This window comes from Aquarana catesbeiana, linkage group LG05 (assembly GCF_042186555.1).
Source record: "Aquarana catesbeiana isolate 2022-GZ linkage group LG05, ASM4218655v1, whole genome shotgun sequence".
Lineage (NCBI taxonomy): Eukaryota > Metazoa > Chordata > Amphibia > Anura > Ranidae > Aquarana > Aquarana catesbeiana.
Window position 1 is genome coordinate 23,864,171 of NC_133328.1, and position 13,615 is coordinate 23,877,785.

The 13,615-nt window shown below is 41.9% G+C and overlaps 1 protein-coding gene across 1 annotated transcript in view; it reads left to right on the forward strand.

The window, feature by feature from the left end:
* DGKB (diacylglycerol kinase beta) overlaps nt 1-13,615 on the forward strand; it is an 804,956-nt gene that overhangs the window by 322,183 nt on the left and 469,158 nt on the right. The gene's annotated exons all lie outside the window — the stretch shown is intronic.

Consider the following 13,615-nt stretch of genomic DNA (forward strand, 5'->3'; position numbering starts at 1 on the left):
CAAATACTGTACTGGTGACCCCACAATAGGGAGAAAACGTTTTCGCGGAAGTGAGTTTAACCACGTCCGGACCGCCGCACACCGATGTACATCCTCACTTTGAGGACGGATATCGTTGTTATGGCAGCAACTAGCTGCCATAACCCCGATATCCCCGTGTTCGGCCGGCGGTCCGGTACAAGATAAAAGTGGTTTCTGCTGTGGATTCACTTTTATCGGCAGCAGGAGAGGCCCCCCCCCTCCTGCCGATGGCTCCGGTGCCCTCCGCCGCTTACCGGAGCCGTCGACAGCAGCGGAGGCAATCAGATCCTTCCCGTGGCTGTGCATGGAGACGAGTGAGGGAGAAGAAGATGGCCTCCACCCGTCTCCATGACACTGCAGGACAGAAGCGACATCAAAACGTCACTTCCGCCCATAGCTCTTAAAGGGCCATTTTTTTTTTTCATTTTTTTAAATGACATTTTTTTTTTTATTATTGCATTTTAGTGTAAATAAGAGACCTGAGGTCTTTTTGACCCCAGATCTCATATATAAGAGGTCCTGTCATGCTTTTTTTCCATTACAAGGGATGTTTACATTCCTTGTAATAGGAGTGAAAGTGACACCATTTTTTTTTAAACAGTGTAAAAATAAAAAATAAAAGGTAAAATAAATAAGAAAAGAAAAAAAAAAATGTTAAACGTGCCCCGTCCTGCCGAGCTCGCATGCAGAAGTGAACGCATACGTGAGAAGCGCCCGCATATGAAAACGGTGTTTAAACCACACATGTGAGGTATCGCCGCGATCAGTAGAGCGAGAGCAAATAATTCTAGCCCTAGACCTCCTCTGTAATGCAAAACATGCAACCTGTAGAATTTTTTAAATGTTGCCTATGGAGATTTTTAAGGGTAAAAGTTTGTCGCCATTCCACAAGCAGGCGCAATTTTGAAGCTTGACATGTTGGGTATCAATTTACTCAGCGTAACATTGTCTTTCACAATATAAAAAAAAAAAAATTGGGCTAACTTTATTGTTGTCTTATTTTTTAATTCAAAAAAGTGTATTTTTTTTTTAAAAAGTACACTTGTAAGACCGCTGCACAAATACGGTGCGACAAAGTATTGCAATGACCGCCATTTTATTCTCTAGGGTGTTAGAAATAAAATGTATAATGTTTGGTGGTTCTAAGTAATTTTCTAGCCAAAAAAAAAATGTTTTTAACTTGTAAACAACACATCTAAAAAAGAGGCCTGGTCCTTAAGTGGTTAGCAAGACTTGTGGCCACACAAAATTAGAAGAAAAGTGATTTAACCTTAAACTACGTAGAGGGTTCTTTACTGTAAGAGCAGCAAGGATGTGTAATTCCCTTCCACAGGGGGCTTCGATAGTTTCAAGAAACTATTAGATGAACCCCTGAATGACCGCAACATACAGGGATATACAATGTAATACTCACATATATTCACACACATAGGTTGGACTTGATGGACTTGTTTCTTTTTTCGACCTCATCTACTATGTAACTATGTAACTATATCCGATTGTAGAAAGGAACACATGGATTAGGGTGAAGTGGAATATATCCAAACACAGCTAATTTTATGCAGTGGTCTAGAGGAGGCCAGTTATTCAAGGTCCTGAAGATGCAAAGGTGTTGAGGACCCAACCAAGGGTCGGATGTTGTCTATTATACCTCAGAAAATTTTCATGCCTTGACATTTGCAGCTAACCACACTGGTGGAGCACACATTGGTCTATGACCCTTCAGGCAAAGTTCCAGAGATAATTGTAATCCACGAAGAACATGATATGAAGAAATGAAAGTCCCATATCCAAGAAAGTAAATTATACTTATCAGATCCGATCCTGGGTAAATCTCTTATGGTTGGTGGAGAGAGTGTCCAATGCAGGATGTATTGTAGGGTTAATCCGTCCAATACCGTGTTATTAGTCATCAAGGAGAGGTGGACAATGCCAAGAATCCTGACCGGTTTCGCGGGTCTTAGCCGGCCGCTTCAGAGGCTGGTGAGGATTTGATCTGAAGCGAAGAGACCCTTTAAAAGATAAGCTCAACTCTGGGGAACATGTTACATGTTCCACCTGATTTTAGGGTGGAACATGTAACATGTTCCCAATGCTGAAGCCGCTGCCTGATATCCCCCCCCACACACACACACCCGATGTGACAGAAGTACGGGGAGAAGTTCCCCCTACTAGCTGTCATTTTTTTAAAAAATCAGCTCTGCCCACACAGCCGCGTCATTCATTCACACAGCTCTGCGTGTGAATGAACTACAAGCCCCAACATCCTTTGCGGCCCTGGAGTGCAGAGGAAGTTCATTGATTCTTCCTGTCAGTGTATCTGCTTGCCCGTACAGGACGTACACACAGATACACTGACAGGTCTGCAGGAGACCCGCAGGGCACCAGCGATCTGCCATGCTTTACGCAGGGATCCTCAAACTACGGCCCTCCAGCTGTTGCAGAACTACACGTCCCATGAGGCATGGCAAAACTCTGACATTCACAGACATGACTAGGCATGATGGGAATTGTAGTTCCTGAACAACTGGAGGGCCGTAGTTTGAAGACCCCCTGCTTTACAGGCTCAATAAATAAATAAATACATGCACATTTTTTTACCTGCAAAAAAATGTGCATTTATTTATTTATTTTATTTTTAAAGTGAATTTATCCTTTAAAGTAAAGCACAAAGAACCTTATCTTTACTGTGTAAACTAGTAATCCTATCAGATCACCATGATTTATGCAACAATACTGAGGGAAAATTCCTCTGCAAAGTAAATAACTTATAAATAATAAACAAATCAACCCCAATGCCACTTTATTAAAAGTTGAGACTTTTTTCTCTGAATTAAATAATTGTAATAGAAAACGTTAACACATCAATTCACAGAGTGCCTAAGAATGTCTAAGTATATAAAAGTAATATATAATTACTAATCCTATCAGTTCACCATGTAATGGAGACAAACAAGGGCAGGCATGCTTAAAGCCCAGCCTAGGTGGCAACCATGGCTCCTTCCATAGATACAGTGGAGAGAAAAGTCTAGACATGAAGAGGCTGGAAGTGAGTTATTTGCAGGATCACCAGGTGAAAGTAAAGTCTTTAAGAGAAAACGAATGCAGCCACTAAATCTATGGACTGGTGAGCTGCAATGGATTAAATGTCTGTTTATGGGTAGATACAGTGCCTCAAAAAAGTATTCATACCCCTTGAAATTTTCCACATTTTGTTATGTTTTAACCAAAATCGTAAATGTATTTTATTGGGATTTTATGTGATAGACCAACACAAAGTGGCACATAATTGTGAAGTGGAAGGAAAATGATAAATGTTTTTAAACATTTTTTACAAATAAATATGTGAAAAGTGTGGGGTACATTTGTATAGCGCCCCCCTGAGTCAATACTTTGTAGAACCCCCTTTCACTGCAATTACAGCTGCAAGTCTTTTTGGGGATGTCTCTACCAGCTTTGCACATCTAGAGAGGGACATTTCCGCCCATTCTTCTTTGCAAAATATCTCAAGCTCTGTCAGATTGGATGGAGAGCGTCTGTGAACAGCAATTTTCAAATCTTGTCACAGATTCTGAATTGGATTTAGGTCTGGACTTTGACTGAGCCATTCTAACCAATGGATGTGCTTTGATCTAAACCATTCCATTGTAGCTCTGGCTGTATGTTTAGGGTCGTTGTCCTGCTGGAAGGTGAACCTCCTCCCCAGTCTCAAGTCTTTTTCAGACTCTAACAGGTTTTCTTCTAAGATTGTCCTGTATTTGGCTCCATCCATCTTCCCATCAACTCTGACCAGCTTCCCTGTCCCTGCTGAAGAAAAGCATCCCCACAGCATGATGCTGCCACCACCATGTTTCACAGTGGGGATGGTGTGTTCAGGGTGATGTGCAGTGTTAGTTTTTCACCACACATAGCATTTTGCTTTTAGGCCAAATAGTTCAATTTTGGTCTCATCTGACCAGAGCACCTTCTTCCACATGTTTGCTGTGTCCTCCACATGGCTTCTCGCAAACTGCAAATGGGACTTCTTATGGATTTCTTTCAACAATGTCTTTCTTCTTGCCAATATTCCATAAAGACCAGATTTGTGGAGTGCACGACTAATAGTTGTCCTGTGGACAGATTCTCCAGCCTGAGCTGTGGATCTCTGCAGCTCCTCCAGAGTTACCATGGGCCTCTTGGCTGCTTCTCTGATTATTGCTCTCCTTGCCCGGCCTGTCAGTTTAGGTGGACGGCCATGTCTTGGTAGGTTTGTAGTTGTACCATACTCTTTCCATTTTCGGAGGATGGATTGAACAGTGCTCTGTGAGATGTTCAAAGCTTGGGATATTTTTTAAACCTAACTCTGCTTTAAACTTCTCCACAACTTTATCCCTGACTTGTCTGGTGTGTTTCTTGGCCTTTATGATGCTGTTTGTTCACTAAGGTTCTCTAACAAACCTCTGAGGGATTCACATAACAGTTGTATTTATACTGAGATTAAATTACACACAGGTGGAATCTATTTACTAATTAGGTGACTTCTGAAGGCAATTGGTTCCTCTAGATTTTAGTTAGGGGCAGGGCTTTTTTTCTCAGAGAATAGGTGCAGGAACTCAACCATGCCCGCCACACACACATACCTGCCAAATGGCATCAAATGGTAGCTCTTCCCTCTGCATACAACCCCCTCCCTCCACTGCCCTCATCTTCTCTCCCCTCCTTAAAAGCTCCACCATCTGTCATATATCTTACCTTTGTTGCAATATTAAGCTGAAACACCTATCCGGCTGTAGTACCTCCCGGCATACTATACTATTCTACAGTCACTTGCAAGGGAGATCATACAGTAGGAGCATCAACAACTGGTCACCAGGGAAAAATGGAGAACACAGAGGGTGCAGCCTACCACACACCCTCTCCTGCCTATGTCTGCACTGAACCCTGGGCACCTGTACTGTATCTCCCTTGTCCCTGTCCGGCACTCAGTGGGATCTGCGCAGATCTGACCTGGGTCTCCAAACTTTTTAAAGAAAGGGCCAGTTTACTGTCCTTCAGACTTTATGGGGGCTGGGCCCAGTGGGATATAACAATGCCTGATCTTTGGCATTAGGGGGAGAAATAGTTTTTGTCAGTGGAAGGAATAATGCCTCAAGGGCTGGATAAAGGCAAGCAAAGGGCCGCATCTGGCCCCAGGGCCACAGTTTAGAGACTACAGGTGTAAAGGATGTGAGTGTCCCATAGGTTTACAAGAAAATTCACTTTACATAAATCAATAGGACATAAAGCACTATTACCAAATCTGTTTTTTTGTTTTAAATTGGTAAAGCTCTTGTTTACAAGTAGACTGACACTGTCTGGTATATTGCAATAAAGTAACATTTATGGGTCGATTTATAAAACATTTGTGCATCAATGTCGCAAGAATCTACGTTTAAGTGGTTGTAAACCCTTACATACACCCAGTGAAGTAACTAGCCTCAGATGACACACAAAGATGAAACAAATCCTCCTACATAAGCTGTACCTGTTTACCTGCAGCCCTCCCCCAGCTACAGCCTCCTAAAACGCACAGATCAAAGGCTATTTCTCAGCTCCAAAAGGCAGGGGACGGGGATCTGACGTCACACACTGCACACCATAGAGTGGGGAGCTGAGTGTAATCTGAGACCTGAGTGAAGGGAATTGACTCACCCCCCTCTACACAGTCTCATAAGGAAACATGCACAGCTAAGGGTGTCAATCACCTGCTGTGTGCTTGAGGGAAGACAGAGCCATCTCCTGGGATTGGCTGGCGTCAGCATAGACTGCCAGAAGAGACACACAAGATAGCAAAGGAATGAGAGAGGAGACAGAAGCCACACTCAGTGCTTTGGATAGAGGCAAGTACACACTAAAGAAGGATATGCTCGGTTCATTTTTCATCTCAGAGGTTTACAACCACTTTAAGCTGTTCTCTTTCATGTGTACTTTTAAAATACATTGCAAGGCCCCCAGGTGAGGAGTACAAAAACAAGTGTGTCTTGCCTACCGTCAAGCGTGGTGGTGGGAGTGTCATGGTCTGGGGCTGCATGAGTGCTGCCGGCACTGGGGAGCTACAGTTCATTGAGGGAACCATGAATGCCAACATGTACTGTGACATACTGAAGCAGAGCATGATCCCCTCCCTTCGGAGACTGGGCCGCAGGCCAGTATTCCAACATGATAACGACCCCAAACGACCCCTGCCTTGCTAAAGAAGCTGAGGGTAAAGGTGATGGACTGGCCAAGCATGTCTCCAGACCTAAACCCTATTGAGCATCTGTGGGGCATCCTCAAATGGAAGGTGGAGGAGTGCAAGATCTCTAACATCCACCAGCTCTGTGATGTCATCATGGAGGAGTGGAAGAGGACTCCAGTGGCAACCTGTGAAGCTCTGGTGAACTCCATGCCCAAGAGGTTTAAGGCAGTGCTGGAAAACAATGGTGGCCACACAAATCATTGACACTTTGGGCCCAATTTGGACATTTTCACTTAGGGGTGTACTCACTTTTGTTGCCAGCGGTTTAGACATTAATGGCTGTGTGTTGAGTTATTTTGAGGGGACAGCAAATTTACTCTGTTGTACAAGCTGTACACTCACTACTTTACATTGTAGCAAAGTGTCATTTCTTCAGTGTTGTCACATGAAAATATAGAATAAAATATTCACAAAAATGTGAGGGGTGTACTCACTTGTGAGATATTGGGGGTTATTTACTAAAGGCAAATCCACTTTGCACTGCAAGTAAAGTCGCTGTAGATCCGAGGGGGACATGCAAGATAAATAAAAAACAGCATTTTAGCTTGCACATGATTGGATGATAAAATCAGCAGAGCTTCCCCTCATTTCAGATCTACCCCTTAGATTTAGAGCGACTGCACTTTCAAGTGCACTTGCAGTGCAAAGTGGATTTGCCTTTCGTAAATAACCCCCATTGCATCTTCAGCCTGCTGCAGGCAGGAGAGACTATTTACTCCTCTAGTGCCCAGTGCACAACCCCACCCCCACATAGCCAGCACCCAGAGCTGAAAGAAGGGTGGAGTTCATTTTCACTGCCAATGACCACCAATGATTGCAGAGGGTTGGGAGGATTACATTTCACTGCCAGAAACCACCAATGTGAGGCGGGGGGGTTAATAGCATAGACACAAATGTTGAGGGCTATTCTTGTACTTACTGAAAACAATGTTGGGGGTTATTATTACTGCCATTAACACCAATGCTGGGGGTTATTATTGCACTGACTGACACCAATTCTTGAGTAATCATTGCACTCACTGACACCAATGCCAGAGGTGAATATTACTTCCACTGGCACCAATGTTGAGGGTTATTATTGCACTCACTGGCACCAATGCTGAAGGTTATTATTTCACTCACTGGCACCAATGTTGAGGGTTATTGTTTCACTCACTGGCACCAATGCTGAGGGTTATTATTTCACTCACTGGCACCAATGCTGAAGGATATTATTTCACTCACTGGCACCAATGCTTAGGGTTATTATTTCACTCACTGGCACCAATGCTGAAGGTTATTATTTCACTCACTGGCACCAATGCTGAAGGATATTATTTCACTCGCTGGCACCAATGTTGAGGGTTATTGTTTCACTCACTGGCACCAATGCTGAGGGTTATTATTTCATTCACTGGCACCAATGTTGAGGGTTATTATTGCACTTACTGGCACCAATGCCGAAGGTTATTATTTCACTTACTGGCACCAATGTTGAAGGTTATTATTTCACTTGCTGGCACCAATGTTGAAGGTTATTATTTCACTCACTGACACCAACACTGGGGGTTATTATCACTGTCACTGACACCACTGCCGTGGGTTATTGTGCTACAAAAAATGCAACAGGACCAACATTTTGGGGCGTGGGGGGGAATTATACCCCTAACTTGATGCCATGCACCTCAATGGACGAAAGTGCACTGTTATTGCGCAGCCCCCTGGACATGTCAATGGCCACACTTGAGGCCCTCTATCATTTTCAAATTGGCCACTGATTTACTCCATCTTTTGCCCCCCCAGCTATCACCCACTCCGACTGTTGAAAACATTGTAGCATTGTCATTGTAGCGGGAGATCTGGGACACTGCAGTGCTGGAGAGAAGGTGAGTTTAGTTCCTATTTATAAAAGCCTTTCCACAGCTGTCTCCCGGAAATCAGGCATTGCCTTCCTATTGTCTGATTCAACTTGGCCAGACAAGAATTCCTCAGATCCACCATTTGGTTTTCTTAGGGCATCATTAGATTTGTTCCGGAGGGTTTCACACCTTTCATTTAATTCCTCAGCCTTGTCTACAGTGGTCTGAACACACCTCAAAGTCACTCCAGCTTGGACGGCCTACTTTCCAAATCATTTGCCTCGCTAGAAGTCTCATGCAAACATTCTGACGCCACTCCAAGCTCTTTTAATAATTTAAACTATATCTTTTGTCTTTTTCCTCATTTCGGATTCTGTATGCAGGTATTGTGATGGCATTATCAGGCTCACCCTGCACAGAGATTTTCCAGCTTGTGGGACAACAATCGAAGTGACAGCAGACTGAGAGTGATCATCATTTGTTTGATAACCTCTGCAGCTAACCCTTTACACACAAAAGCAATTGTTGCCACTTTGAGTTTTAATGGAATTACACACTATTCACGGTAACTGCTGTGAAGATCCTGACCTTTAAATGTCTGTGACACTCACTGCCACGCAGACAGGAAGGTAACAGAGTTTAAAATGAGGTAACGTTCTACAAAGAGGTAGAGATTCTTTAATTTCTCATTTGGAGCATTTAGAGAATAAACTTAACCATTTATAAATATAATTTTAATGAAAGGAAAGAAACATAGTGCAAGCAAAATATTAACAGAAAAGATAATAAAAGAAATGCAGACAATAAATATTGGCAAAATAAACAGGAGTAAAAAAATTACATAAAGTTTGCCTGGTTTTTGGTTTCAAAAAGGTCCAGTCCAATGTCCAATCTGATGTATTATCGTCATTGTTTTTGAGTGACCCTTAGCAATTCAGCATGGTTTTGATGGAAATTTGAAAGCTTTCAGCTGCCAATTGCAGCAGCTATTTCTGGACCCTCCAGAGGGCGTCACTGAGCCAACCCCCACCCAATCAAGATAACTGATCAGTGTGGGATAGGAGTGCTGATACCTTTATGATATTCAAAAGACGCGGCCTTAATTGCGTTTTTTTTCTAATGCCTCGTATACACGATTGGACTTTCCGTCAACAAAACCGTGGAATTTTGTTCGAAGGGTGTTGGCTCAAACTTGTCTTGCATACACACAGTCACACAAATGTTGGCCAACAATTACAAACGTAGTTACGTACTAGACGTATGACGTGGTTTTTCAGCTCTTTAGCGCCATACTTTGGGCTCCTTCTGCTAATTTTGTGTTTGTAGAAGTTTGGTGAGTGTTAATTCGTACTTTTCAGTTCGTGCTTTTCAGTTCGTTTCTGAACGGACGTTCATCAACCAGACATGTTGCGGAATGGGAGGAGATAACGTGTTATTTATTATTGGCCTTGGAGTTATTGCTTTGACAATATTTTTTTGGTTGAATAATAATGATTTGATTTGGTATATTTTCTATATTTTTGGATGCATAGAATGCACTTTTTGGTTAAGTTCTATTGGGCAGATAACATGTCTAATTGTATTTGTTTTATTTTTTTAATGCACAATAAAAAAATTGTGTAGAATAATACTTGGCTATGTGTTTTACATATGACAGTTTGGGAGTCGGCAGTTATATTTTAAAAAATACAATGTCAAATTGACAAGGGAAACCAACATAGTTGTATCTTTGATCTTATAAACAACGGGATAATGGTGCTGTGATAACTTGCACAAATTAAAAAAAAACAAAAAAACATAATAATATTATTTTTGATATCACTAGAAAAAAAAGCCTTTGAAAATTCTTTTGCAATAACTCCATCAGTATCACCAGCAAAGCAGCTTCATTATTATCCCATTAAAGAAGAAGAGAATTGTGCGCTGCATTTGGAGATTTCATAATTTGCCACGTCATGAATGTTAATTCTCCATTACGAACGCTAGTTTACAAGACCGACCGCTTCTGCTTCCGAGCATGCGTGTTTGTACTTTGGACTTTTGTCCGACGGACTTGTGTACACACACTCGGAAAATCCGACAACACACATTTGTCTGTGGAAAATTTGAGAACATGCTAGCCAACATTTGTTGGCGGAAAGTCCGACAACAGAAGTCCGATGGAGCGTACATGTGGTCGGACCTACCACCAACAAGCTCACATCCAACAATTCCCGTTGGAAAATCTGATCCTGTGTACGGGGCATTACAGTATCAATATTTCCAGGTGACCACTTTTTACATTCTCACAATCAACATAGTATTGAATAGAATGAAATAACAATTTGGTAGACACCAGGTATGGATTGGATTTTATTTCAATAGATTGTTATTGTTTTTTTCAATTAAAGAAATAACAGAGGTTCAAATAGAGTAACAAGAAAACGGATTTAGGGCTCTTTCACACGGGGGATCCGTATGTCCGTTTTTCATCCTTCCGTTTTCGGATGAAAAACGGACATACATGTATCCCTATGGAGCGTCGGATGTCAGCGGTGACATGTCCGCTGACATCCGACGCCGCTCCGATCCGAAAAGTGTAACGGAGGAAAAACCTACTTTTCCATCCGTTTTCGGATCGGATCGGGTGACGACGGACACTACGGTCCGTCATCATCCGATCCCCCATAGGGGAGAGCGGCGCTCTGACAGGTCCGTAGCTGCACAGCGTGCAGCGATGGACCTGTCATCTTTCTGCTCAGCGGGGATCGGCGGAGCGATCCCCGCTGAGCCAGCGGGTGTTCACGGGGCGGATCATCACTGATCCGCCCCGTGTGAAAGAGCCCTAAGTTTACATCAATGTATCCATCTTCCCTTTAGTTCTGTTCCATTTACATCCATTTTTTTTTCCATTTACATCCGTTTTTCATCCATTTACATCCATTTTTATCCATTTACCTCATTTTTTCATCCATCTATATCAGTTTTTCATCCATTTACATCCATTTTTATCCATTTACATCCGTTTTTTATCCAGTTACATCCATTTACATCTGTTTTTCATCCATTTGCATCCGTTTTTCATCCATTTGCATCCATTTTTATCCATTTACCTAATTTTTTCATCCATCTATATCAGTTTTTCATCCATTTACATCCATTTTTATCCATTTACATCCGTCTTTCATCCAGTTACATCCAATTTTATCCATTTACATCTGTTTTTCATCCATTTACATCTGTTTTTCATCCATTTACATCTGTTTTTCATCCATTTAGGCCCCTTTCACATGGACAGGTGGATCTGAGCGGGCTATCCAATGACTCCTATGGGGAGACGGATGTCAGCGGAGATGTGTCCACTGACACCCATCTGCCATCCGATCCGCTCAAGACAGACGTATGGCGATACGTTCACCATCTGTCTTAGCGGATCGGATGAGATCTGATGATATGCTGTCCGTTTTTGTCCTATCTTTCCATAGGAATCAGCGGTGCTCTGACCGGCCTTTCCCCACTCAGTGACCAGAGACAGACTTGTCATCCGCCGGGTCAGTGGAGATCAACGGAGCAATCTCCTGCTGAGCTGGCGGACTCCGCTAAATGTATCTGCCTCGTGTGAATGAGGCCTTACATCTGTATTTTATCCATTCACATCCGTTTTTATCCATTTAAATCCGTTTTTCATCTTTTTACATCTGTCTTTTCCATTTACATCCGTTTTTAATTTACATTTGTTTTTCATCCATTTGCATCTGCTTTTTATTGGCTTACATCCATTTTTCATCCGTTTCCCATCCATTTACATCCGTTTTTATCTTTTTACATCTGTTTTTCATCCGTTTACATCAGTTTTTATCCATTTACTTCTGTTTTTCATCTGTTTTCATCCGTCTTTTCCATTTACATCCATTTTTCATCTATTTACATCTGTTTTGTATCTGATTACATCCGTTTTTATCCATTTACATCTGTTTTTCATCCGTTTACATCTGTCTTTTCCATTTAAGCCGCGTACACACGAGCGGAATGTCCGACAGAAAAAGTCAGACGGAATCTTTTCATCGTCTATTCCGATCGTGTGAAGGCCTCATCGTACTTTTTTTTTTCGAAAATTCTGACGGATCTAGAAATAGAACATGTTCTAAATATTTCCGACGGAACCAATTCCTATCTGGAAAAGCGCTCGTCTGTATGCTGTTCTGACGGACCAAATACGACGCATGCTCTGAAGCAAGTCCGAGACAGAAGCTATTGGCTACTGGCTACTGGCTATTGAACTTCCTTTTTCTAGTCGCGTCGTACATGTTGTACGTCACCGCGTTCTGGACGGTCAGACTTTGGTCGGACCGCTTGAATGGAATTCCGTCGGAATTCCGTCTGAGAAACCTTCGGAGTTTATTCCAACGGCAAAACATCCATTTTTATCTTTTTACATCTGTTTTTCATCTGTTTACATCCGTTTTTATACATTTACATCTGTTTTGTATCTGATTACATCCATTTTTATCCACTTCTCTGTCTTACATCTGTTTTTCATCCGTCTTTTCCATTTAGATCCATTTTTCATCCATTTACATCCATTTTTATCTTTTTACATCTGTTTTTCATCTGTTTACATCTGTTTTTATCCATTAACATCTGTTTTTCATCCGTTTACATCCATCTTTTCCATTTACATCCATTTTTCATCGATTTACATCTGTTTTTCATCCATTTACATCCATCTTTTCCATTTACATCCGTTTTTCATCCATTTTCATCCATTTTTCATCCATTCATATCCATTTTTATACATCTACATCTGTTTTTCATCTATTTACATCCGTCTTTTCCATTTGCATCTGTTTTTTCATCCATTTACATCTGCTTTTCATCCGTTTACATCTGTTTTTCACCCACTTACATCCATCTTTTCCATTTAGGCCCCTTCCACACGGGCACCGTCAGTTAAGCCATGTTGAAAACGTATCCGTTATTACCCGTTGCTTCATCCGTCTTCATCCGTTGTAAGTTCCTTTAATCTCTGCTTACATCCGTCTTAGTTCCGTTAACATCCGTTAAATTGCCCGTTTAAATGCGTTTTTGCATCCGTTTTGATCCGTTTACAGCAGTTTCTGTGGCTTTGATGACATTACCCAGAAAGCATTGCTCCTCCCATGCTGCATCGCAGTTTTCAGTGAGTGACTTGTCCTTGCTGTGTCCTTGTGTGTGCTATCTGCGTTGTGCGATGGATTCCAACAATTTTTGGGACAGCGTGACATTGTTTGTCATATTTGCCTATATGAGGAGAATGGAGAGCAAGAAAAAGCAGATTCAGGCTGGGAGACTTAGTCGATTTTGTACCCATCCCATGTTACTGAAGCGGCCTGAGGTTGAGTTCACATATAAACAAAAAAAAACGTAATTTATTCCAAACGGATCTTAACTGATCGGACGTTGACGGACATTGTCCGTTGACGTCAGTTAATACCCATTTTCACGGATCTCGATGTACGTTCAAAAAAATGGATAGGATCTG